This window comes from Pseudorca crassidens, chromosome 16, assembly GCF_039906515.1.
Source record: "Pseudorca crassidens isolate mPseCra1 chromosome 16, mPseCra1.hap1, whole genome shotgun sequence".
NCBI lineage: Eukaryota > Metazoa > Chordata > Mammalia > Artiodactyla > Delphinidae > Pseudorca > Pseudorca crassidens.
In genome coordinates, this window is record NC_090311.1 from 79,224,719 (window position 1) to 79,252,442 (window position 27,724).

A 27,724-nucleotide genomic window follows, 5' to 3' on the forward strand; every position below is an offset into this window, starting at 1 on the left:
AGGTTTCCTTCCTTCTCACCATGCCAGGCCCTCGCTTTTTTCTTCCCAAGGATCCCAGAATCACTCCCAGTGTTCCATTTCTTCAGGAAGGTCACTCCTATTTACCGAGTGGCATGATGTCCTCACCTTCTACCTGGTTCCTGCTCATAACAGGCCCTCCAGTTTTCAGGAGAGGATGTCAGAGAAAACAAACCCAGGCATGTTTGGGTTTCCAGTGATGCAGGTGTTTTCTGATGGTTCTTAAGCGGGTCTGAATGCGAGGGCCATGTTTATAAGACTTCATGTCCAGTTTGCTTTGGCCAGAGGGGCTCATTTCCCAAGCACATGGCCTCTTACACCGATTGGCTAGTTTGTGGACGTGCGGGGGGTCCCGGGGTGCACGAGGGGGTGGGAGAGGCTGGGCTCCAGTGGGATCTGGAATCTGGAAGGCCACGTGCAAGCCGGCTTGCTGCCTTCCCGGGTCTATGTGCGAGCAGCGTGTGATGCTCCTTACAGAGGGGGCACTCCTTGGAGTTTCCAAGACTATGAACGAAAGGCAAGCACTGCTGTACCTCTCATCTTCACGTGGAACAAATAGTGCTTTCCAGTTCTGCTTTAGACGGCGCAGAAATCAGCAAGACACGCTTCTGACTTCTACTAGTTGTTCCCAGGCTTTCGGGTCCCTGGGCTAGAAAAAATGACAACGTGGAAGGCATAGGTAACCAAGTTTTATTTTTGACTGCTGAACACATGAAACAAAACAAGACAGAACTACATCCACAATCACAATCAGTCTCGCTTCCTCAAGCACACTTTATGCCTAAAAAGTAGTAGGAAGGGAATACAATCAGAGTGGAAGATGGCTCTTGCCAAGAAAGGACAAATTTCACACTGACATTTTCAGGTGGACCAGTGAAAACTCTACCGAAGCTGCGTGTCAGTTAGTGGACCAGCACTTCTGAGTCGGAGCTCCTCAAACTAAATGCATGCACCAATCTCTGGGCCCGTGTTAAAATGCAGATTCTTATTCATTAAGTTGGGATGGGGCTTGGGAGTCTCCTTTTAATAAGTTCCCAGGTGAGGCCAAGCTCCCAGTTCCAGGCTTTGAGTAGCAAGATTCTGCCCTGTACTGTGCCTCAAGTAATCCTGAGCTTCTGTCAAGCCTGCAAAGGACAAAATCAGGTAAAATGGTTATTTTGTGTCATGTAAATAAAAACATCACTTAATCAACTAGATTCTCTGCTATTGTGTGGCCGTGGCCATGGCTGTCAGAGACCACCGACCGCTGTCCTGCCAGGGGTTCAGTGCGGTGATGGGCGAGGACCTTTGTAGCTCTCACACGTGTAAGAATAACGGCTACTGGACTGTGCGCATCGTCCAGGCCCAGCGCCAGCGCCACCAAAAGTGACCGGGGGTTTCAAGCCTGGCTTCCTGGACTCTGCTCATCCCACCAGCCACCTGCCCCTTGCCACCCCCCAACCCACAGTGAGACATGCATTTGACATTGTCACCCTGCACATCCATTTATATGGCTGAAATCAGGTTTTACATAACAATACTTAGCCTTGTTGCATGTGACACACACTAATTACAAAAAAAAATCTAATCGGTAATATGTGGAACCTAAAAAGAGGATACAAATGAACTTATTTACAAAAACATAGAAAACAAACTTATGGTTACCAAAGGGGAGGCGGGGGAGGGATAAATTAGGAATTTGGAATTAACATATACACACTACTCTATATAAAATAGATAACCAACAGGGACCTACTGTATAGCACAGGGAACCATACTCAGTATCTTGTAATAACCTATAATGGAAAAGAATCTAAAAAAAGAATGGATATATGTATAGCTAAGTCATTTTGCTGTATACCTGAAACTAATACAACATTGTAAATCAACGGTATTTCAAATTTATTTATTTGTTTATTTTTGGCTGTGTTGGGTCTTGGTTGCTGCGTGCGGGCTTTCTCTAGTTGCGGCGAGCCGAGGCTACTCTTCATTGCGTTGCGCGGGCTTCTCATTGCAGTGGTTTCTCTTGTTGAGGAGCACAGGCTCTAGGCACGTGGGCTTCAGTAGTTGTGGCATGTGGGCTCAGTAGTTGTGGCTCGCAGGCTCTAGAGCGCAGGCTCAGTAGTTGTGGCGCACGGGCTTAGTTGCTCCACGGCATGTGGGATCTTCCCCGACCAGGGCTCGAACCCGTGTCCCCTGCATTGGCAAGCGGATTCTTAACCACCGCGCCACCAGGGAAGCCCAAATCAACTGTATTTCAATAAAATTTTTTTAAAAATCTAAAATGCTGGTTCTGATCCACTAAATTGATTTCAGGGTCCACCATTAGGTCGTGGCCCAGGGTTTGACAAATACACAGGCGCCTTGAAAGCCTTTTCTCAAATTGACAATATGTGACTCTTTGATCTGTTGTGGAGTAAGGCACAGGTCTTCTCTAATGTAAGAAAACCTAATTTAGGAAATACCCACTTAAAATTATGATTTCTTCAAATTCTACCCTGTAAGCTCTTTTAAAAAGATTTTTCTTATTCCATTTTTAAATTTAATTTTTATTTTATATTGGAGTATAGTTGATTTACAGTGTTGTGTTAGTTTCAGGTGTACAGCAAAGTGATTCAATTATACACATACCCATTATTTTTCAGATCCTCTTCCCATACAGGTTATTGCAGAGTATTGAGTAGAGCTCCCTGTGCTCTACAGCAGGTCCTTGTGATTGTCTATGTCATGTATAGTAGTGTGTGTATGTTAATCCCAATCTCCTAATTTATCACCCACTCCCCCACTGCTGCATTTCCCCTTTGGTAACCATAAATTTGTTTTCAAAGTCTCCCAGTCTGTTTCTGTTTTGTAAATAAGTTCATTTGTATCATTTTTTTTTTTTTTAGATTCCCCATATAAGTGATGTCATGTGATATTTGTCTTTCTCTGTCTGACTTACTTTGCTTAATATGATAATCTCTAGGTCCATCCATGTTACTGCAAATGGCGTTATTTCATTCCTACCCTGTAAGCTCTTAGTGAAGGGATTTTTGTCATCTAGTTCTTTGGTAGATCTCAGAGCATCTAAGAAAATAGATGAATGAAAGAACTAGCATATTTACAGATACTTAAGTCCTCGGATGGAAGATTTCAGGATTAATAGATTTTAAAAAGTGTTATCGGTAGGTGTGGTTCAAGGAGCTATGAACAACAAAATGTTTTTGAAATTAAAACGTATAGCAACGGAACAGTATGACCGATTTATAAAGGACTTTTGAATATATCAATAATAGAGGTAATGATAATGTTGATACTTACTGAGTCATTATATGCCTGCTCTGGTAAACATTTTTGTTCATAAGATTACATAGTCTATTTAGAAACTGCCCTTAAAAAACGAAACAAAACAGAATGTGGCTCTGGGGAGATGAGGTGTATCGCACTGGGCTGGGTGATCTTGCTGTTTCCTAGGGACGGGAAGAAGCTTTCAGAGGGTGTTCTCTAGAGATTTGGAAGCTTTTAACCCGGGAAGTTTATGCAGGGGAACGTAGGGCAGGGCACCGTGGGGAGTGGAAAGCTGGGGCTGCTGTCAGGCCTCCTCCATCCCATGATCCCAGATGGCCACCCCCAGTGGCCACTTCAGCTCTAACGGAGACTGACTTGGACCCAGTCTGACCCAGTTTCAAATTCTGGGGAGGGGAATCAGGTTGGCTCACCAGGAGCAGGTGTCCGTCTCTGTGCAGTCAGTCCTCATCCGGGTCTGCAGTCATGAAGTACAGAGTGTTAGGGCCTCAGCTCTGCTGGCGGGGTGGACCATCATGAGAGCCGTGGTCTGGGCAGGTGCCCCCAAAGTGTCTATGACGGGGACTTCCCTGGCGGGCCAGTGGCTAAGACTCCGTGCTGCCGATGCAGGGGGCGCGGGTTTGATCCCTGGTCAGGGAACTAAGATCCCACAGGCTGTGTGGCGTGGCTAAAAGATAAAAAAAAGGAAAAAGTGGTTATGACACTGTGGAACCCTTTGTTCACATAAGGTCTTACCTAACAGCCAACTATGAAGGATGGATAAAGGCTGAGTTGTTCTGGTAAAGGAGATGGTGGCCAAAGTCCCACCAAACTGGCATCCCTCCCCTGGGACTGAGGAGTGTTTTGAAAACCGTGGCTCTAGCTGTGTCCCCTGTTTTTACAGAAAAGTGAGGCTAGAGCCTGAGGTTACCTCCTCAGAGGTACACAGCAGCTTAGTGTTAGGGCTTGACGAGCATCAGGCGCCTGGACTCCTGGGGGGATGTTCTCCCTGAGCCTTGCCCCATCTGCTGCTCGGTTCCGGGTACCAAATACACAACTGCTGGCAAAGTCTTCTGTTTCAGTAAAATGTCTCTCTTTAGAAAGAAAAACAACTTGTGGAGTTCCAAGGCGAATTGATTTTGATTTGCAGAGTTAAAAAAAGAATGCACTACAGTTAAGTGAAATGCCAGAAGACTTGTGTCCCTGGCCGGAAGTTTAGCTTGAGGGATGCTGGCCAGGCTTCCCCAGGTGTGCTCACCTTGCCTAGTCTCACCCAGCACCCTTCAGCCCTCAGCTCTCCTTTGAACATAGACAAGGGTCTAATGGCCCAGACAGGCTTGCTCTGGTCACTGACCACTTCTCTGGTTGGAAATGTACTTCTGTGCCTCTCGTGGGACCATGACTTCTGTCCTAATGCCTCCCAGTGATGCAAGTGTGTGTGGGGAGAGGCTAAATGAATCAGGAACCTGGTGAACTTGGTCGCCGTGTGCATTGGGGTGACTAAGGGTACACTTGGGTAGCTACCTCCCCCACCTCCTTGCCGGCCGATCTAGGGAAAGGTGTTTGGCTATGCGGCTGAGAGGCGAGAGGCTGGCCCCTGGCAATCAGCAGGGTGCCCTTTGCAAAGCCCCATTGCTCCTCTCTCCACGGGGTCAGCGCGGGCTGTCCGGAGGCTCTGCCCTGCACCTGCTTGCACAAGCCACTTGGTGGCACTGTTAGAACTGGAGAAAAGAGGCTGCTTCCCCTGAAACCGTTTTCCCTCATTCTAATCCTCTCCAAACTGTCATTTCCACCCACCTCCTTCAAAACAGAACAGAAGAAGATCATTTCATAGCCTGTTCCCTCTGCTCTGCACCTCCCCCCTGCACCCCATCCATTCCTGACTGCCTGCAAAGATGAGTAGCCCCTTTGCCCTCTTTCCCGCCCTCAGGGTCCCATCCTTCCATCCTCTTTTCGGATCTTTGTCATTCTGTGTGTTGTGGAGGCCTCTAGGGTTCCAGGCGGCCTACGGAAGGAGAAAGGGCCGTGAAAAACTTACAGGGACCTGGGGAACTAAAAGAGAAAGCAGAAGTGCCTGCAGTCCTTCTGGCCGCATGACCTGTGTTCTAGAAGAAAGAAGAAGCTAGTGCTGCGTGCACAGAGGCTGCGCGGAGAGGGGTCACTGGGAGAAGGTGCTGGGAGGGAGAGAGGGAGGGGGGAGGAATGTGTGGAGCGCGGGAAGCGGGGGCTCTGGGCGCGGAATCTTGGCATCAGGTCGCGCTGCTTAAAGGCTTTCTGTTCTTGGCTTTCCAGCTGCCGCCGTGTCAGAATCCCCCTCCACCGTGTGGTCCCGAGCGACCCTCGCCTTCACCCACTGGTTTTGGCCTCTGGTTCCCAGTTCTTGCTACCACTTCCTCTTCCTGGGAGATGTGAGCGGGGAGCAGACTGGGCAGACCAGGGGCTGGAGACGAGACAGCATAGCCGTCACTGGTCCTGGCACCCTGACCTCAGGTCTCCCAGGCTGCCCAACTACCACCCCAGCCCGCCTTCCTCCAGAGGAAGGAGAAAAACGGCATCGCTTGGGAGGAATTTGCTGTGAGAAAAGCATTTTCCCCTAACAATGACCAGGAAATACTGTCTCGACTGATAATTCTGGAGGTAACGCTGCCCTTTTGGCGGAGTCATTTGGAGGCTTATTCAACCACGCAAACGCCCATGACACACGGTTCCCAAACTCCGGGCCCACATGGCACAGGCCATGGAGGCGTGCTGGCCACACCCCTCCCCTTGGCCAGCCCTGACCTTGAGCAGGGACTCGGGCCAGCGCGCCTAGTCTGCCTGCAGGAGGGAGGTCTCTCTGCTGACTCAGGCCCAGACTGGGGCAGGTGCCTGCCTTCAAGCCCATGAGTAATACCCTGCTTGCCACCTTCAAAGGGCCTTCCCAGGATTAACCAGTTAGTCACCCCCAGGAAAGCCACAGAGCTAGGTATTATCATCCTCATTAAGGCCGGTGGGGCGGAGGGAGGCAAGTGGACGCCCCGTCCCCGGGCCAGTGAGAGTCTGGATTTGGGCGCAGGCGGGCAGTGGCTCAGGGTGTCCCAGGGTGATGTCCCTCCACGGTGCAGAGGAGGCTGGAGCTTCTCACTGGGCAGCTTCGCCCACCCAGGGGCTAGGGGAGGGGATTGGAGTCTCAGGCCAACGCGAGTAGATGCAGACGGTTTGACACGGGCTCAGCCACGCGGCTCCACCATCTGCTCTGGACGGTTCAGAAAGTGAAGCTGATGGGCCTTCCCATCGCTGCGCCGCCCACCCCTGAGCCACCCAGACGTTTGTGAGATGCGCCTCCGAACACTTTCCTTTTTGTGTCTGCGTGGGGATTTCGAATGACTAAAAATGATAAAGCACAGGTCACTAAAGCACCTTGCAAATCAAAAGTGGGATGTGAACACCTAGAACGGCAGGGGCCCCATGTCCCTCCAGGTCACGCCGCATCGTGGCTTTGTCCTCTTTCAGGTGCACGACGCAGAAGGTGAGTTTTAGGCAGTAAGTCTGTGTCCTGTTGACAGGCTGAGGACCTAAGCACCTTCTGGAAGCCAGACAGCAGAGCAATCCTTTCGGTCAACCCTGTCTGCAGCTGCTTTTTATAAACTTGGCATAAATATGTGCTTGGGAAAGCCAGGGCAGCGTATCTGGAAAATATTTTCTACCATTCGAAAACACACACACACACACACACACACACACACACGCTTGGAAAGGAAGAAAAAACACAACAGAAATTGTGCATAATACAGAGTGGCTTCACTTGTGGTTTTTTCCATTACTTCCTCAGTTCATTTTTCTGCTGCCAATTTTAGAAGGCCATAAGTCATAGTTGTTGTTAAACTTTGTCAGTTAAAATGTAACTCTAAGAACAAGTCATATGATACATTGGAGCCAAATGGCCCTTTGGAGAGCATGGTGGTGGGATACAGCCCACACGAGCGGGTCCTGGCATCTCGGGTCTTCTCTGCTGCGTTATGCTTCGTCATGCCCACAAGGCAGCAGAGTAACTTCTGCCTCGGCTCCAAAGGGCCACCTATAAGGGGGAAGGAGGCTTTTCAACAGTACTTTGTGTGACCCGGGAACAGAATGGGGTCATATTGAAGGGTGATTTCAATACCAGCTCCTCACTTCTTTCCCCTAGAAATGGCTGGATCCATTTTCTCATAAACTTCAACCCAGCAGAATCAGAAAGTTAGAGGCAAAGGAGAGGAATTGGCCACTGGAGGCTGGGACTGCCCACTGCCCCCTTCCATCTCCTTGGAGGAGCTGCAGACCCCGGGGTGGTGACAGTCCGGTGGGTGCCTCTGTGCCACGCAGAGGTGGGTTGCGCTGCGGTTTCCCCACCTGGCATCATCGGTGGGCTGGGAGCCTTCAAGGGCTGGGCCCTGTGTTTCCCCAGAAGTCCTGGTTTGAAGGCAAAGCCAGGGGTGCAAACAGCGCTTACAGATGCTTGTGTGTAGAACCAGGATAAAAGACACAGCAGCGGACCAGCCTTCAGAGGTCCCCTGCCTCACGGGGTCCCCATTTTTTACATGTCTTTCTGTCCTGTCCCTTTTTCTTTCCCTCAGTCAGTCTCACTGTCACTGAATCCGCCTTGGGGTCTCGGAGGAGAGCAGGGGAGGCCGGGCTGCAGAGCCGGGAGGCTTTCTCAGTGGCCAGGCCCTGAAACTTTGAGCCTGCGGGTCATCTTTGTGCGGCTCAACTGGAACTGGGACCATTGCTCTGAAAACCAGATCATTGCTTCAATCCATGAGCCCATCAGGGACTTTATGGGCAGGACTGACGGGTCTGATTCCAGGCTCTGCCCCTGAATTGCCAGGATGCCTTTAGGATAAAGTGCAGGTCTCCCGGGTCCTGAGTGTCCATCCGTCCCAAGGGTGTTGGCCCCCATCTGCCGCCCGGGGGTCCGTGCCCTGCCCACGCTGCACAGAACCTTGACAGGAAGGGCAGAGCTGCCCCAGGCCTGGCAGCCGGGCGCCCTGGCCGTGGAGGCTCAGTATGGGCTGGCTGCTGCCGCTGGTTTCAAAATGAACCCAGCTGTGTCACAGCTGGCAGGCTCGGAGTTGCCATGCGTCTCTCCTGGGCCTTCTCTCCTCCTTTCAGGCGGAAGTTTTTGGTTCATTCATTCATTCCTTCACTCATCCGACAAATACACACGGCAGGGCTGCTGTGCTCGCGGCTCTGTGCTGGTCCCACACACGCCGGTGAGAAGGCGCGTCCTTGTCCTCGTGGAGTTTTTATCCTAGTGGGGCAGAGAAACAGATGCAGGCCAGCTCACCCCGCAGTGCCATTTGCGCATGATGCCAGCTACAGCCCTGAAGGAAAGGGACAGAGGGCTCGGAGAGCCACCCGGGGAAGATGGCTTAGTCTGGGGCAGAGGGTAGGATGCCCTCGGATCTGCTGCGTACCCGCCAGAGCCTCCCCCTGTGGAACGGGCACAGTGCCACTGCTCGTGGGGTAAAATAGCATGTGTGAAAAGCACTCCGACAAGCGTTGGCTGCGCCTGTAACTCCCTCCTGGCTCCCTGATTTATCAGTCACCGGGTCCATTTTCTGCCTCCGCCTTCAGATAAACTGAGTTAATCATCCAACTTTGCCTGGACAAACAGGTAGACCCATTCCAAGAACAGCTTGCCTTAATGACATTTCTGGGGACCTGCCCCCCCAGGTCATTCCACACACCCTGTCTCTGAATCTGGTTTCCCCGCCGACGGCCCGTTAAGAGCATGGGTGGGGACCAAGTTCCGCTCTGCACCTCAGGTGTGCTGCCGCCCGGAGCTCGCCTTGCCCTCTGGTCCTGGCTTCTCAGTGCTCTGTCTACGGAGAAATATTTAAAAGACTCAGGAAATGAACTCACATTTTTTTCTTTTTTTTGTCCTCCCCCTCCTTTTCCAAAACAGTGCAGCCTTCCTGGAAGAAAGCAAACAAAACAAGTGTGACTATTTTAAAAATTATTGGAAAACCCGTTCTGAATGCTATGGCTTTGAACGTCTCCCCTGGGCGGAAGTGTCGCCTTGGGTCCCCTTTGTTCCTCACTCCACGGTGTACATGTGGCGAGAAGGCAGGGCAGCCGAGCGCCTTAAAGTCGGAGGAGCTGATGGGGCCCGAGGAACACCCCTGCCCCAAACGCCCGTGTGCACCTCACACACACGGACGCGGAGGGGAGTGCACACGTGTGTGTGGCCCGCGTCCGCTGGTCAGACAGCCCAGCGCTCTGACCGCCTCCATAGTGTGGCCGGCTTCTGCCAGGCATGGGGGTGACTATCTTGGGTTTATAGGTGTTCACGGTGTTGTTAGAAATAACATCGTGGGCTGTGTGGGGATTGAAATTGAAGTCTTTTCATTTCGGCCATCTGGGCAGAATGCTTTTCCTTTGATGAGGAAAAAAGTCTTTCCTGTGTTTCAGCTGGAACGCTGCCTCCCAGTTGAGGTGACAGCAGACGCTTGCATGGCCCTGTCTTTGCAGGAGGGAGGAGGCCCAGCCAGCTGTCGGGCTCTCCGGCGGAGAGAAGGCCTTTCAGCTGCTCAGGCGCCCACTTGAGGGGCCCCGGGGCGAGGAGAGCCATCGCGCCGTGTTCAGCAGTGTAGCTGGCTCGGCTCAGGTTTTCCGTTGTCAGGCGGTGACAGCCACGTGTTACAGACACCCTTGGGAGACATGGCTCTGCTTTCATAACACCGAAGGGTTTTTTTTCTGACTCATCTTCAGAAGATCCCCCTCCCCGCCGCCCCCCTCATTTGAAAATAAATATAATTAGTAACAGGCAGACATACTGTATATAGCCAGCCCTTCCTATCCGGAGAGTTATAATTAAATGTACATGCTGTCTGTTGTTCACCGTCTGCTAAACGCCTTGCCACCCGCTTTAGGGAAGCAGCAGCCCCTGGGTGGAGGCTGCAGGGAGAGAGATCTGGGGGCGCTGAGTCCAACATCCAGTCGGGAGTGAAGGCCGGACTGTTGGCTGACCGGCAGGTGTGTTCCTTGTCCCCTCATGCTGCCCAGCCCTTGGCCTTTCTCCATCGTCAACCTCAAGCTGCTCTGGGAAATGCCCGGTCAGTGCTGGGGGTCGTCCCCTCCGTGGGGCGGGGGGCAGAGAGACGGTTGCCAAGTATGGTTGTCATGGCAACGTGGTGGCCGCTGCATCTGCAGCCGATGAGGGGCACCTGAGTGCTTGCAGGCTGCGCTCTGTCCTCCCCAGGCCAGGGGCCAAGACCGAGTTCCTCTGTTCCCGGCTCCTGGCCTGAGAGGCTGGCACCGAGGCCTCAGCCCCACCCCACGTGGCCAGAGCCCGGGCAGGTTATCCCCAGGTAACCCTTGGCTCTCCTTCCTGACAACAGGGCAGGCTGAGCACTCGGTGGCCAATGTCCAGGCCCGCGGAGAGCTCATATTCTGCTGAAATCAGTGGGTCAGGCGGCCCCGGGAATGCACACGCACCTCCTGGGCTTATTCTGGGACCACAGTGTGGCCAGTAGGCTTGGTGACACAGGCCTGGTGACACAGGAGAGGCTGCGCACCTCCCATCCCTCAGGCAGGCAAGGCGGTGACCGGATGATGAGTTGGAGGGCCCCGGGCCTGGACCGAATACAGCAACGTCATCTGAACCACAGGCACCTTTACCCAAGTTGCTCAGAGTGTTTTCCAAGCAAACTGTAGTTTCACAAGACCGTGAGAAGTAGGTGGGGTGACAAAGCATTCTTTGTCCCTGTCTTATAGTTGGGGAAATGGCAAGGCTTGCCTGGCTGGGTGGTGAGGCCAAGAAGGGGAGAAGGGTGCTCTCCTCCCTAGGGCTCTGGGGCGTGGGCGGCCTGACTCCTGGAGGGAGGGGCCGCCCCGCAGAGAAGGAGGCGGGGGGTGGGGGAGGCTCAGGACTTCTCCTCAGCACTGACGGGCCTTGGCGGCCACCCCGGGAACTCGGTCGCAGCCCTGTGGTCTGAGGTGTTGACACTGGCCGTTGGTGACCCCAGGAAGTGTCAGTGTACTGTACCAAGCCCAGTCTGCTCGAAGTTGCTGGGCTCTCAGAGGTGGTGATTAAGTACTTTTTGAGCAGCCCGTGCTGGCCCAGGAATGGCTCCAGGTGCCAGGGATACGGTGGTGAATGAGGCAGTCATGGCCCCTGGCTTACGGGGCTCACAGGAGACAGATAATCAACACATCAAATGAAAAGGAAAATAAAAATGCATGATGTAACAGAGATGGGCTGGAGGGGAGGCTGCGAGGGGAGGACCGACTTTAGTTAGGGCAGCAGAGCAGTCTACATGAGCTCATCCCAAATGATGGGGAAGGGCCAGACCTGGGACGACCATTCCAGAGGGAGGGGGCAGCCGGGCAGAGGCCCCGACAGGGAAATGAGGGTGGCCTGTTCACAGCTTAGGGAGAAAGACACTGCAAGAGGCGACGCTGGGAGTAAGCTGGTCGTTGGCCAGGGGACCGGGCGAGGGGAAGGAGTACGTGAGCCCGGATTTCTTGGAGAGGCAGTACTGACATACGATTGTGATGGACAGGACACGAGGCATGAAAGAGGGAGGAATTAAGGATGACTTCTGGGTGTTTGCTGGAGCTGGAGCATGGAGCCGTGGATTGAGATGGGGAGGACTTAGGAAGAGCACACGGAGATGGGAAACGAGAGGATGGTCTTGGACATGGGGCGTTTGAGATTCCACCTTCTAGCTGGCTGCAAGTGGGGCTTGGGTATTGGCGTTTCTAAACTCTCCCTCTGAGATCATGGAGAAGAAAGATGGACAGTTCTACTGCAGTTGGTTTTGAATTTACTGGAGCCTTCCAGCACTCACGCCCCATATATATATATATATATATATATATATATATATATATATATACATACACACACACACACACACACACACACACACACACATATTGGGTTTTTTTGGGGGGGGCACACTGCACGTGGCATGCAGGATCTTAGCTCTCTGACCAGGGATCGAACCCAGGCCCCCTGCAGTGGAAGCACGGAGTCTTAACCACTGGACCACGAGGGAAGTCCCTCACAGCCCGTATTTTTCAAGGAGGATCAGATTCCTACTTTCTGATGTGGGGGAGGTCTCTCCTACTGCTGGGGCAGGAGACTAGCCAAGACGGGTGTGTGTGATGTGGTGAACATCCTTCTGCAGACCCAGCCTGCTTGTCCCTTCCTGTCCAGCCCACCTCTGTTCACAGCCACATCCTTGGTCATTTGTCCTTGGGCATCATAATTAGGCTGATGTTATTACTGGTGGGTGAGGAAGGACCTGAGTCTTGCCTCTCTTTTGGTTGATAAAATGGAATGGTGAAAGTTTAGCAATTTCCTCTAAGAAGAGGCATTTGAGGAACATGGACCCATGTGAGCAGCAAGGGTCATTGACCAGGAGGGCAGGATTCTTTGTGCAACTCCAAAGCATGTAGCTTCGAAGAACTTGTTCATTCTTCTCTCATAGTATAAATTGTAAGCTACAAAAAGACTTGTTTCAGAGAAAACAGCCTAAGGCCCTATTGGGCCCCAATACTGTATCTCATTGCAGGGTCAACTCATAGCCAGTAGTGCCATGGAAGTTCCAATTCTGGGTCTGCAAGGAATTATTTTGGAGCAAAGAGTATATTATGATGTTTACATCTATGGGGATCTCCTGACATCTTATCATAATGCTCTACAATGTGGCATGGAGTTTATATTTTGGATTTTACCCCGGAAATTTACTTGCTGATATACTAAAAACATCGAAGTGGATTCAGGGATATCATTTCTCATAACCCAAGAGCTCCTTGGGTAAAAACTCAAAAGTTCACCCATTAGGATCAATTTTTCAACCGGACAGAAGGACTGTCACTGGTGTGGTACATTCAAACTAACAAAGTGCTTTCACGGCCATTTTCTCACTCGATTTTCCCCACAACTCACATGTGGATACAGATGCAGCAGCTCAGAGAGGTTGAGTTATTCGTCTAAAGTCACACAGCAAAGGGAGAGCTGGGAATCGGCCCCAGTCCTCCAGCCTCTTACCTCCCCAAGGCCCTGCCATTGCACCTTTTGTGGCAGCGGGCCAGGGTGGTTCTGGCACGTGGACCGATCGTTTGACAGTGAGTTTGGTAAGCCTAGACTGGGAGGTGTTTGAAATTCCCTGAGCTGGCCCTGGGAACTAGTTCTTCCTTCCAGAGGGCTGTGTTGCAACGTGACCAAGAAGGTTGAGACTGAAGGCCATTATTTCACCGACGTGAGTCAAGGTCACTCATCACCTCAGGAAGCACGTGGACCTGTGATGTTCAGGAGGGAGATGCCCTGCTCCCAAGCGAAGGCACGGTGTGGCCTGGCACCTTTCCACGTGGCAGGGAGAAGGGGAGCTTCCAGAAGGGAGTGTGTGCAAGGCAGCCAGGACCAGGAGCCCAGAGCCCCAAGGACCCTGGCCATACCTGAACCAGCCCCTCTTCCGAGAAAGGGACCAAATACTAAGTGAGGTTCACACCCAAGAGCTGGGGCAAGGGTGCCAGTTACAGGAGCTGGCTGACTGCCTCCATTGGCTGAGGTCTTTTGGATCCTGTGATGGATGTGACTGGAGGGTCACCTGGGGAAATCGGACCAACTGTGAGCTACTGGAGTGTCCTCACAGGGATGACCTCTCTTCCCAGTTGAGCAGGCCGTGCTTGCTTTCCTTTTGTGAGGGAGTCCACAGCGTGCCACCTATGCTGCTGTCCATGAAAGCCCTGTGCCTCAGGGGTCGGGGGGTGGGGACAGAGGCCCGTACACTGTCACAAATGTTCCGGGCAGTGGGCGTCTGTATCTTTTTCTGGCCAAGGGATCTTAGTTCCCCGACCAGGAATAGAAACCATGCCCCCTGCCGTGGAAGCTCGGAGTCCTAACCACTGGACCGCCAGGGCAGTCCTGGGCGCCTGTATTTGATGAGCTGGGACAGCGCTGGGGCCTTCTGCGTCACGCCTGCGACCTGGCCCTCCGTCATGGCTTCCTTTTGGGCTCTCCTGCTCAGGGACCAGAGCTGAAGTATCCCTGCAGGTCATCAGTCAGTCCTCAGCTCAGTGTCCCCTCTTCAGAGCGCTTCCCTGGTATTAACACCCATGCCCCCAACGATCTCGATGCTCTCCATGGCACTTAACCACCACCAGAACCTGGTTTCTTTGCTTGTTTGCTTCTGACATCTCTTCTCACCAAAAGGTGAGCTCCATCAAGGATGGGACTGTGCCTGGTTTACCTCCCATCACATCCCTGACACCTGGCAAAGCCTGGCATTGGGGACGTACGGTACCTATCCCCCCGAATGAATGAATGCAACCAGGTCGCTGACACGGAGGTAGGTGGGCGGGGGTGGGGTGGGTTCATATGAGCAGGTGCCCAGCAAGCGCCCTCGAGGATGCTCTGGGCACCAGCATCGGGCAACCTGTGCGCTCCTGGACCCCTGCAAGGCTGCCCCTGGGGCTGAGCTGGAGGCGCCTTCCAAGGGCACGGCCACTCCCTGATGGATGAGTGGATTGTGCAGAGGAGTAAGCAGGGACTGGCTAGAGGTCAGGGGTCATTCAGCCTCAGAAACTGCATGTGTCAAAGAATCAAGGCGCCCAGGAATGTGATTTTCGTTGATGTAAACCTGCCGCAATGGACCACACCTGCTTCTCAGCCGAGGGACGTGGGAAGGAGAAAGACACAGTGCTGGAGGAGCTGGTCATAGTAGAAGCATGCCCTTCCTCTGACTCAGAGCGGGTGCCCTGCTATTGCCTCAGGACTTCGGGGACGTCGGTCCAGGGCTCCTTGCCCTTCCCCATCGGCACTCGGCAAATCACGTGTTCCGACAAGTACCCGCTTTGGGGATGGGACAGCCTCTTTTTTGCCCAAAACCCTCCTTTGAACTCAAGAGGTACAAAAAAACCTTTCCAAGAGGAAAATAATGCAATCAGGAAGAGGAGACTGTCTCACTTGGACGCCCAAGTCCTCAGCTTTGCGCGGAGGGTTTCTGCCATCTGCTCCTCGGGTGCCTGTATCACACGCAGCCTTTGGGCTCCCAGCCCGGTGCAGCGTCCAGGGGCTCCTCCTTCCCAGGAGGCAAGCACATTTCCCGAATCTTCTTCCTTTCCTCTCCTGCCCCCACTTATCCTGCTAAGAGGATGTGGCAGTTGAACAGTGAGCTTCTGGAGCCAGAAGCCTACGTGAAGACCCTGATTTGATCCCCCAAACTCTTGAGGCAGAGAAAGCAGGACTCCTGAGAAGCACAGCCAGAGAGTGACTCGCTGAAGGGCTGGGATTCGCCTGGTGCCAGGGGACACGCTTAGCCCCCTGCCTTCAAGTCCTTTCTCTTGCCCAAGTGCTGCTGGTGGGGAGGTATGAGCTCCTCTTCTCAGGCAGTGGGAGGGGCTACCCTGCTCCACTCTGGACCACATCCCTTATCTCTCACAGCGCCCCTGTGTGGCAGATGCTGTAATTGCCTTGCAGCTTGTCCTGCAGGGTGACCCCAGGGTGGTGGGACCTGCGTCTGTATAGCGCCTGCACCGTGCTCTGCAGAGGCCGGTGTTTGATGGATGGGGCCCAAATGTGGACCCGACACCCACCCCAGTCCTCAGCGAGTGATGGTTTAAAAGCCCGTAGCCATGGCGATCCACTTTGGATTCAACCTGCATACCAAGGCTTTTGTAAGTCTCCCCTTGGTCAAATGAGCAGTTTGATGCCTTGGTTCTTTAAGATACTGGAAATGTTTATTTCGCCTTGCTTCTTGTTCTTTCAAGGTTCAGATTTCTCTGCACATCAAAATCTTCCAAATGCCCTCAAATTTGTCTCCAGAGGCATTTTTACTTTGCACGATGGGAGATGCTTCTCCTTTGGGAGGTTGAAGCTTGTGTTCTGCTCTCGAGTTTGGTGATGTTTGGAAGAACAGATACCAAGACAGAGAGCCCTTGTGTCAGATGAGCAGAAATTTATGTTATATTTTCATGGATTTTGGTTATTCTAAGTAGGGGTAGCCAAAGTCTACATGGTGTTCGATAGGCAGTGGTTTTAAAACCCACTGGAACCTATTGTCTTTATGGTTTTAAAGAATTTTACAGTGTTGTCAGATCCAAGAGGAGTTTTACCCTATGGCATTTGGTGTATCACGAATGTATGCACATACGCTACGGAGAGGTATGAGCATATTATACTTAGAATTAGTTTATCTTTCTAAAGACTCTCTTACCTGGTCACTTTAAAGTGTAACCTAATTACCTAGATAACTTTTTCATTAAGCCCATTTTTTATAAAGAAGAACAACATATAGTTCTCGATTTCTTGTCCCCCTTTGTTTCAGCTTTTTACCAAGTGATGTCTGCCCTCATGCATCTGTCTCTTGTTCTCTCCAGGAACTGAGAACAAGCTGCCCTTTCCTATTCCTGGCCGCCCATCTGCACGTATGCCTGCATCCTGGCCCCAAGGCCACCCCTCACTCCCTCCGGCTCTCTGGTGTCGCAGGGAAGTCAGTTCCGTGGCCCTGCAGGACTTTGATTTTCCTTCTCTTCACCCTTAGCTGCACTAACTCAGGACTCGTCTACACTCTTGTTTTCACTTTCTCACAACTCCCCTACCAGCCCACGGAAAACACGCTTGCTAAGGTCGCTCGTCTGTGCTCTCTTCCACACTCACATTTCCAGGTGCACAAGGGGCACCTGGACAGGACGGTCCCACGGACATCTCAAATCCAAGATGGCCAGGAATGAACGCACCATCCTCCTAAGTCTGCTCATCTCCCGGTATTTCCCACATCAGTCAGGGATGCTACAACTCATCCAGGTGCACAAGGCAGGAAACCTGGACATCATCCTCGACTCTGCCGCCCCTCCCCTATTCTAGTCTACTGGTCGAGTTTACTTTCTAACTCTTGTCACCTGAGGCAGTCCTCCCTTCAGCAGCTCGGCAGCCCCACCTGGGTCCACATCTCTTTTGCCTGGACTGTGGCAATAGCTGATCTATTAGTCTCTTTGCTTCTCCTTTGAAACTCTCTCCAGACTGTGAGTGGAGTGACCATCGACAGTGGGAATCTGACCATGAGCTCCTGGTTTTTTTCCCCCCATTATAGTTTATTACAGGATATTGAATATAGTTCCCTGTGGCTATACAGTAGGACCTTGTTGTTTATTCATCCTATATATAACAGTTTGCATCTGCTAACCCCAAACTCCCAATCCAACCCTCCCCTCCCCCCGTCCTCCTTGGTAACCATGAGTCTGTTCTTTATGTCTGTGAGTCTGTTTCTGTTGCATGGATAAGTTCATTTGTGTCATATTTTAGATTCCACATGTAAGTAATATCATGTGGTATTTGTCTTTCTCTTTCTGGCTTACTTTGCTTAGTATGATAATCTCTAGGTCTATCCATGTTGCTGCAAGTGGCAGTATTTCATCCTCTTTTATGGCTGAGTAATATTCCATTGTACATATGTACCACATCTTCTTTATGCACTCCTGTTGAAATGCTTCCATGACTGCTGATTAGTTGTGGGTCACATCCAAGCTCTTAGCCTAGCATGCCAAGCTGGTGCCATGACCTGGACCCTGTTTATATCTCTGGCCTTATTTCCTGTCACTCTGGGATCTAGAAGTACTGAGCAACTTGTGTTCTCCAGCATCTGCGTGCTGGTCATGCCCATGGCCTTGATAGGTATGGTTGCCTTTGCCAGGGATAACTCCCAATTTCTCAACTGCCTGGCAAACTCCTATTCATCCTGCAAAATCCTCACTCAGTGTCACCACAGCTTCCTCCAAAGACAGCTTCCTCCCTAAGGCAGAATCAGTCACACTCCTCTGACCTGCACAGAGACCTCTCTCATTTTCCCCGTGACTCTATTGCCATTATCTCCTTTCTTGCTGCTCTCATCTCGGGGACTGTGGCCATCCTGAGGGCAGGAACTGTTTCTGTACAACCCGGTTTCTAGCACGACGTATAGCATGTAGATTCTCAGTAAACGTGTTGAATTGAGACTTCAAATATTCTAGGAAATTACAAAGAAAAGTCCTTGGTCCTGGTCCTTAGGCCTCTTTATGGCTAATAATATTCAAAGAGAAACACGTTGCAGGGCCCCAAGAGACATTACAGGGCTCTTCTCCCCCTTTCTGGGGTGGTTGACTGCTCTCACATTTCCTTTTTCGGTCAGAAGACCTGAGCTTGATTTGGCTTTGTCATTTTCTGACTCTGAACCTCTGAGCTTCAGTTTGCTGAAGGAGACAAGGATTTGATAGGATAACGCAGCCAAGAGCCTTCTGTGAACCTCGGGGGCTGCTGCAGAGTTCTCTTCCTGCCATCAGCACCTGGGCCCACATGTTAGCTGGGAGCACAGGGGTATTGTGTGCCCCTGGCCTGTGGGCAGGCCTGTTTATAAAGGCCGAGGCACTGACAGGATGTGGCTTCAGCTGGCAATGGTTAAGGACATTAGCAGCTGTGTTTCTCTATAGGGGCGATGGCGGAGGAAGGTAATAGCGCTGTTTTGGGTCATCTAAGGTTAGACACTATGATGGAGCCGCAAAGGGGAGGCCGTGGAGTGGACTCTGTTTTGACTCAGTGCATTTGTCAGCAACTCCTGGGTGAGAGTGGAAGGTGGGGCTTGGGTGGGAGTGGCCGGGGGGGATTTGGTGGGAGTAGGTGGGAGTGGGTGTTGGAGGATGGGTGGGAGGTAGGGATTGGGTGAGGCCCCTGTACGCAGGCAGGTCTCCTTTCAGTGCTGCTGCAGGTGCAAGCGGGCGTCACACATGTGGGGAAGCCCAGTCACCGGTCACGGCCGTCAGCCATGACACAAGCCCACCCTGAGATGGCATGGCGCCTAGGTGTGCAGCTCCGATTGTACCTGGGCAGCATTTGAAGGACATGCCCATCGGTGAGGGGACTTGGGCCCAGCTGTTGGCCTCCATAGTACCTGTCAGGGATGGGGGGGTGGTCCTGAGTAGCACCGGGATGGACTCGATCTTGATCAGGGTGTGTAATCCTGGCATTAGCCACCAGGTCGGCCATTGCTACACTTCCTTAGTCCTCCATATTTTCCCCCCAGGAAGACCCCTAGAAACTAGTCATACAAGATGCCATGTGTTGTGTGCCAAGCTCCTCAGCAGATACTTGCCTCTTGCACATTAGGCAACCACAGGCAGCAGCCCCCTTCTGCCCCTCACGCTCACCTAGTGGGGTTTCTCTGGTGGCCACAGCCTTCCTCCCCGACCGGCTCGCTCTCTACGAAGTAGACTTTGCTTTTCTGTCCATCCCTACACACCTTCACCCACTCACTCCTGCCCCAGTGCTACTGAGCACCCGCTAAGCCAGCTGCCCTCCTCAGCCCAGGTAGGGAAACAGGATGGGCTCAGTCCTGCCCTCCAGAGCTTGTGAGAACCAGCCACAGGGAGTGAGCTAAGCGCTCAGAACAGCTCCTGGGGCCCACGGTTATCTGTACAGCGTTGCTCAGCGCCTTTCAGGGAGAAAATGCAGCAGCATCTCTAAATATGAAATACTTGTTATACATAGGAACATAGCACCATCGAGAATCTTCCAGGACAGGTGCTATCTTGATGTGAAACTCTTGGTGCCCTTAGGTGCCTCATCACCTAATGACAGTCCACACATACGAATGCAAACATATTAGTGTTTTTGGTTGAAACGTGGCTCAGTGAAAGATTTTTGTAGATGAGCTGTGTGTACAAGCAGAACTTCCTTTCGAAACCCTCTTTGGGCAGCCGTGTGACACAGGAATCCCAGGATAAAGGTGAAATGCAGAATGGGAACCTACCTCAGGTGCATCTCTCACAATGCACCTCACCTTTGCATATCAACGTATGGATTACAGACGCTTCCTTTTCTCAGAACTAGTCGGTGCCCTGTTACACACACAGGTGGACAAACAGCCAGTGAGCTTTCAAATTCCCTGCAATATGAGAGCAGAGGACTCAGGCCTTCAGAACCCCAGAGGCCAGTCCTATGTAGCGATTTCTTTACGCTTTCCCTGAATGCACGTGATTCTGTTTGGTAACTGGCCCTGCCTTCAGAAGTGGGCCTGGCCTGCACTAGCCAGCCAAATTTTGAAATTCTGTTGGGAGCCAGTCATTATAAAAAGCCTGGAACTTGGAGAGGAAGAAAGATGGCTTTGATGGTTATTGATGAGCTCACCAGGTATGGATGGAACTTTCAAACAGGCCAAATGAAATACCAGGCCAAATTGAGCTTAGGGCCTCAGGCTGTTGCCACGAGGAGCAGGTGGGAAAGCTCCGGGAGTATCAGATGTGTCAAGCACAGGTGAGGAGGTAACCACATCGCCGCAGGGGCCCCCAGGCGGCAGGGGCACTGTGTGTGATTCGTCGAGGGAAGCGGTGCCGTGGGTCAAAGCTGCATCCCTCTTACCTGTAAGCAGTGGGGCTCGTAGGTTAACCCAAGCCTGTTCCTGCAGGACTGACATTGCCTCATTCCAGTAGATGGAAGTTGATGCAAATCACTGCCATTTCCTCTGCAGCAATAATTAATGCGCAGGAACCTTGCAGGAGTAGGTAGTTTCAGGAGAATGGTGTGGAGATGTTGGAGGGAGATTAGCATTTTTCAGCTCTCACAGTGGTTTGCGCTACATTTCAGTGTGTGTGTGCGCGCGCGCGGTTCCAACTCATTACCATAAAAGAACCTCATAAATTAAATCGCTAGGCAGGGAAAATCGACTCTGTTTACACAGAAGGCCTGGGGTGCTAGTCTGTTTTGAGGAAGTGTGGGAGGCTTGGTCCCCACCTGGGTGTCCTCAGTTTCCGGATCTGTTAGGGGAGAGCTTTGGCCTCACTGACCTCTAGAATTTGTCCAGCCCAGGGACCTACGATCCTATTCACTTTAATGAATCAGAGGCCTGTCCGGAGCCTGAGGAAGCATCCAGCCCATCTGCCTGAGCTGCAGTCAACGGATGACCTGTGACCTTCATTTCCTGTTGCTTGGAGGACAGCACCGCTTCCTCAGGCCCTGTGAACATGAGCTGCCCCATGATTACAGGTGTTGGGATTATTTTGGGGGGATTGTGTGGCCCAGTGAACTGATTACTTGCAGAGAGTGGACCCTCTATTTTGGTCACTTTGACCACAGCACTTAGCACAAGGTACTCAAGACCCAAGAACCACTTGTGGAAAGAGGGAGGAAAGAAGAGAGGGAAGAAAACTTCCCCAGAAATCCTGCCGCCTTCGGCTCGAGTCACGTTCTCTGCAGCTTACTCTTATTTCGGTCAAGCATTTAGGCGCATCTTTAATTGGTACTTAACACTTCTCAGGAATTTCAGTGAGAGAAATCAAGTCCGGTATCCGCATTTCATTGATCAGGCCGTGCAGGCACAGAACAGGGACGGCTGGTCTCCCATGGCAGTGGTGTCTGGATGAGAGCTTGGTTTACCCACATGCCCTTCCCCTTCCTGGAAGGTGTGCTTGGAAGGGGTCAGTTAGGCCAATCCTGAGTGCCCGAGTACCTGGTCAGGCTTCTAGAAATCTAACATTTACTCTGGTTTCCAGCATGATAAAGTTTGCATTTCCTTTGGGGGGTCCTCTTGGTGTGAGTGTGGTGAGCATACATCAAAGTGCCTAAAAACACAAAGACAGATGCCAGGCATAATTATTATCTTTTAGCTACTTTGAAATTGAGTTTCATAGGAAAAGAGTATTAAGCTATTTCATTTGCATTTAAGCCTATGTTTAACCATGGAATGAAGGGCTGGCTTCCCTTTACAGGGATTTCAAGTCGTAGAGGTCACCTGGTGCTATGGACTGCATGTATGTGTCCTCCAAAATTCATATATTGAAACCTAACCGCCCAATGTGAGGGTAGTAGGATGTGTGGCCTTTGGGAGGTGATTAGGTCAAGAGGTGGAGCCCCTGTGAATGACATTAGTGCCCTTATAAAAGAGACCCCGGAAGCTCCCTCATCCCTTCTCACTGTGAGGACACAGTGAGAAGGTTGCTCTCTGTGAACACGGAAGCAGGCCCTTATCAGACACTGAGCTTGCTGGTGCCTTGATCTTGGACTTCCAGCCTCTAGTACTGTGAGAAATAAATGTTTGTTGTTAATAAACCACAGAGTTTATGGTGCTTTTGTTATAGTAGCATGAATAGACTAAGACACACCCCTAGGAAACTGATACAGTGTTCCCAAGGGACGTAGTTTAAACAGATTCTCACAGAGACCTTTAGTGTGTGTGTGTGTGTGTGTGTGTGTGTGTGTGTGTGTGTGTATCAGATAAGTGTGTGGCAGTGGCATCTCTGTGTTTAAGTGAAGACATCCTTTGTCATCCTCTAAGCAGTCTGAGGAAGGAATCAGAGAACTTCAAGCTCCTGGTTCTATTTTGTGCCTCAGAATGCTTGAAGGTCTTCCCAGCTGTTCTGTGTTTGGGTTTGGCTCTCAGGCCTGAACATGGAGGTGGGGAGGGTGGCTGGAGCTAGTCCTGGGTTTCTTTGAGCCTCTCAAGAAACATTCTGAGTGCATAAGAGACCATCTCTGTACTACCTGCAAGAGTAGCCATGCTGCTGAAAAACAGTGGCAGACCATGAATTGAGAAGAATTCTGAGCTCAAAATTACACCCCCCACCAGCATATACAGTTAACTAATATTTGACAAGAAAACCAAGAACACCAATGGAGAAAGGATAGTCTCTTCCACAGTGATGTTGAGAAAACTGGATAAACACATGTAGAAAAACGAAATCGAACCCCTGTCTTATACCACTTACAAACATTTACTCAAAATGGATCAAAAAGACTTAAATGTAACCTGATACTATAAAACTCCTAAAAGAAAACGTAGAGAAGAAGCTCCTTGAACTTGGCATTGGCAGTGATTTTTTTGGGTATATGACACCAAAGCGCAAAAAACAAAAGCAAAAATCAACAAGTGGGACTACATCAAACTTAAAAGCATCTGCACAGCAAAAGAAAAAAATCAACAAAATGAAAAGGCAACATATAGAATGGGAGAAACATTTGCAAACCCTGTACCTGATAAAAGGTTAATATCCGAAATAACAAAAACTCGCAAACAATTCGATTAAAAATGGGCAGAGGAACTAAATAGACAGTTTTCCAAAGAAGACATCCAAATGGCCAACACGTACCCGAAAAGATGCTCAACTTCACTAATCATTGGGGAAATGCAAATCAAAACCACAGTGAGCTATCACCTCACACTGTTAGAAATGGCTTTCATCAAGAAGACAAGAGATAACAAGCATTGGTGAGGGTGTGGAGAAAAGGGAACCCCTGTGCACTGTTGGTGGGGATGTAAATTGCTTTAGCCACAATGGAAAACAATATAGAAGTTCCTCAAAAAGTTAAAAAATAGAACTACCATATGACCCAGCAAATTCATTTCTGGGTATATACCCAAGGGAAATGAAATGAAAACAGGATATTGAAGAGAGATGTGCACTGCCATGGGTATTGCAGCGTTATTCGCAGTAGTTAAGATATGGAAACAACCTAAGTGTCCACCAACAGATGAATGGGTGAGAAGATGTGGTGTATATATACAGAAGGGAATATTATTCAGCTATGAGGAAGAAGGACATCCTGCCATTTGGGACGACATGGATGGACCTTGAGGACATTATTAGGCTGAGTGAGTCAGACAGAGAGAAACAAATATTATGTATCACTTATATGTGGAATCTGAAAAATCCAAATGCATACAAATAGTAAAACGGTGGTTTCCAGGGGTTGGGGTGTGGGGAATTGGAGAGTTATTTAAGGGTACAAACTTGCAACTAGCAGATAAATGAGTTCTGGGGATCTAACGCACAGTGTAGTGAATATAGACAGCAACATCGGGTGTATTATATTCATCAAACTTGCTAAGAGACTAGATCTTAATTATTCCCACCACAGAAAAGCAATGATAATTATGGGACAAGACAGAAGTGCTAACTATCGGTACAGTGGCAATCATGTTACAATATATAAACGCCTCAAGTCAACATATTTTACACCTTTTGTATCAATCTTTTTCAGATTCAGCACATAATCGAGACTTCGTGATATTTGTCTTTCTCTATCTGATTTACTTAGAATGATAATCTCCAGGTCCATCCATGTTGCTGCAAATGGCATTAAAAAATGTTACAGATGAACTTATTTACAAGACAGAAACGGACTCACAGATTTAGAATGAATTTGCGGGTGACCAGAGGAGAAGGGTCGGGGGGAGGGATAGACTGGGAGTTTGGGATTGACATGTACACACTGCTATATTTAAAATAGAAAACCAACAAGGACCCACTGTAAAAAAAACCAAAACAAAACATGTTGTACACCTTAAACTTACAGTGTTATATTTCAAACAAACATGTTGTACACCTTAAACTTACAGTGTTATATTTCAAACAAACAAATAAATGGAGGCTTCTGCACACTTGACTTCCAGCCTTGAAAGTGTAGGAAGCCAGGGTCTCATTCTCCCCCTGAACTGTGATCCTGGTGGTTCACCAGGAGCTCAGCTCCCTGGCTGTTCCCCCGTCCCCAGAGATGTCACCTGCCATGGTGGGCTTCTCATATTGCCCTGCCTCATCCTTCTGGGACCCTCAGTAGACAGGTCTTGGCTTGGTGACGGGAGCAGTAGGAAGACAGTCATTCTGAGGTGGAAGAATTTCACACAACAAATGTTCTGCGTCTGCCCGGTGCCAGACACAGTGTCATAATGCTTTTACATCTATTCCATTTCATCCTTTTGACAATCGTGTGGGATTGGAGTTCCCTTCTCCATTTACGAGATGAGGAAACCGAGGCTCAGAGGGCCAAAGGACACACAACTGGAGAGGTGAGATGGCTCCGGAACATCCATCCTTTGATGCCAAGGGTAGTTAATACAGATCACCTGAAGTTACGGCCATGTTCAGGTCCTCCAACGTGTGATCTGCTTCCCTTTCCTTTGAAATCTGCATCGTGGACTATATCCCTGTGTCCTCAAGGGTGGAGTCTGCTGCTCTGAGAGGAGTTGGGAGGGCCTGACCCTATTGGAGCCTGGGATGGGGTTCCAGGGACAGCTGCCAGGTTTAGCAAATAAAAATGCAAGATGCTCGGTTACATTTGAATTGAATTTCAGATAAACTGAATACTTTTTAGTCTATGTCCCATGCAATATTTGGGATATACTTATGCTAAAAAAGTATTCTGGTTATCTAAAATTCAAATTTAACTGGGGGTCCTGTAACTAGCTAATCCTAGTTTCAGGTGAAGCTCGTAGCTGATCTAATGCTGAAGGAGGCCTCCGTCTGCAGAGGCTGGGACTGGATTCAGCGTCGCTCTTTGGCTTTGCTGGTTGTCCGGAGCTCATTCTGAAATCAGCCTCCCCATCTACAGCTGAAGTTTCAAACTGGCAACTTGGGCAGAATCTAATCAGCTGTGTTTTGTTTGGCTGGCATGATGTTAATAAAAACAATTAAGTCAATTTTTAAAAATCAGGAGCTCTCACATACAAACCTAAATTTCCAACATTCTTAAAAAAAACTCAGATCAACCACGCTGAGCCATGAAGACCACATGGCGGCAGTCAGTCATCTGGAGCTAAGTGCCAGAACCTCTCCTAGGCAGGGCTTGCACTCGCCAGTCTGTCCTGTTCTTATGGTTCCCTGTGGTTATATCCGTCCCACATACTCACTCCTACCTGTCTAGCCCCTGAAGGTATTGCGTTTTTGATTCCTGATCTATACTATACACCAGAAAGTCTCCTTCTTCTTGCAATGACAGCAGAAAACACCAAGAGTCTTCAATGCACTGGCTCCACCCGTTTCTCCCATTTTATTGCATCTCCCTCCCTGAACCCTTTCTCGATGAAGGAAGGCTCATACACTGGTTGCCAGTTACCTCCTCTCCCCATGGCTCATGCTGTCCCTTCCCCCAAAGAATGCCAGCCTGACCCCTCAAGGCCAACCCATGGGCATGGCTTCCTTCAAGGTGGTGCCAGAAAGCCCTCCCCCACCCCTGAAGCCCTCTGAAGCAAACTCAGAATCACATTGCCGTTTGGCTGAATTTCTTTTTTTTTTTCTCTTCCATTATGGTTTATTACAGGATACTGAATATGGTTCCCTGTGCTGTACAGTAGGACCTTGTTGTTTATCCATCCTATATATAATAGTTTGCATCTGCTAATCCCAAACTCCCAGTCTTTCCCTATGCCACCCCCCCTCCCCCTTGGCAACCACGAGTCTGTTCTCTATGGCTGCGAGTCTGTTTCTGTTTCGTAGGTAATGAACTTTCGTAGGTAATGAACACTTGTGTCATATGTTAGATTCCACATATAAATGATATCATATGGTGTTTGTCTGACTTACTTCACTTGGTATGATAAGCTCTAGATCCATCCATGTTGCTGCAAATGGCATTATGTTATTCTTTTTTCTTATGGCTGAGTAGTATTCCATTGTATATATGTACATCTTTTTTTTAACATTTTTTAAACATCTTTATTGGAATATAATTGCTTTACAGTGGTGTGTTAGTTTCTGCTGTATAACAAAGTGAATCGGCTATACATATACATATATCCCCATATCTCCTCCCTTTTGCGTCTCCCTCCCACCCTCCCTATCCCACCCCTCTAGGTGGTCACAAAGCACCAAGCTGATCTCCCTGTGCTATGTGGCTGCTTCCCACTAGCTATCTGTTTTACATTTGGTAGTGTATATATGTCCATGCCACTTTCTCACTTCGTCCCAGCTTACCCTTCCCCCTCCCCGTGTCCTCAAGTCCATTCTCTACGTCTGCATCTTTATTTCTGTCCTGCCCCTAGTAGGTTCTTCAGAAGCTTTTTTTTTTTTTTTTAGATTCCATATATATGTGTTAGTGTACGGCATTTGTTTTTCTCTTTCTGACTTACTTCACGCTGTATGACAGACTCTAGGTCCCTCCACCTCACTACAAATAACTCAATTTTGTTTCTTTTTATGGCTGAGTAATATTCCATTGTATATATATGTACCACATCTTCTTTATCAGTTCATCTGTCGATGGACACTTAGGTTGCTTCCATGTCCTGGCTATTGTAAATAGAGCTGCAGTGAACATTGTGGTACATCACTGTTTTTGCATTATGGTTTTCTCAGGGTATATGCCCAGTAGTAGAATTGCTGGGTGGTACGGTAGTTCTGTTTTTAGCTTTTTAAGGAACCTCCATACTGTTCTCCATAGTGGCTGTATCAATTTACATTCCCACCAACTCTGCAAGAGGGTTCCCTTTTCTCCACACCCTCTCCAGCATTTATTGTTTGTAGATTTTTTGATGATGGCCATTCTCACGGGTGTGAGGTGATACCTCATTGTAGTTTTGATTTGCATTTCTCTAATTATTAGTGATGTTGAGCATCCTTTCATGTGTTTGTTGGCAATCTGTATATCTTCTTTGGAGGAATGTCTGTTTAGATCTTCTGCCCATTTTTTGGATTGGGTTGTTTGTTTTTTTGATATTGAGCTGCATGAGCTGCTTGTAAATTTTGGATATTAATCCTT

General features: G+C 49.9%; 1 long non-coding RNA gene across 1 annotated transcript; it reads right to left on the reverse strand.

The window, feature by feature from the left end:
* Positions 1–723: 723 nt before the first annotated feature.
* LOC137208558 (uncharacterized) lies at positions 724–10,898 on the reverse strand. Its single transcript, XR_010935660.1, has 4 exons — positions 10,717–10,898; positions 9,142–9,194; positions 3,696–3,949; positions 724–1,142 (listed from the first exon to the last, which is right to left on the reverse strand). It is a non-coding gene; the product is annotated as an uncharacterized lncRNA (long non-coding RNA).
* Between the last annotated feature and the right edge of the window lie 16,826 nt (positions 10,899–27,724).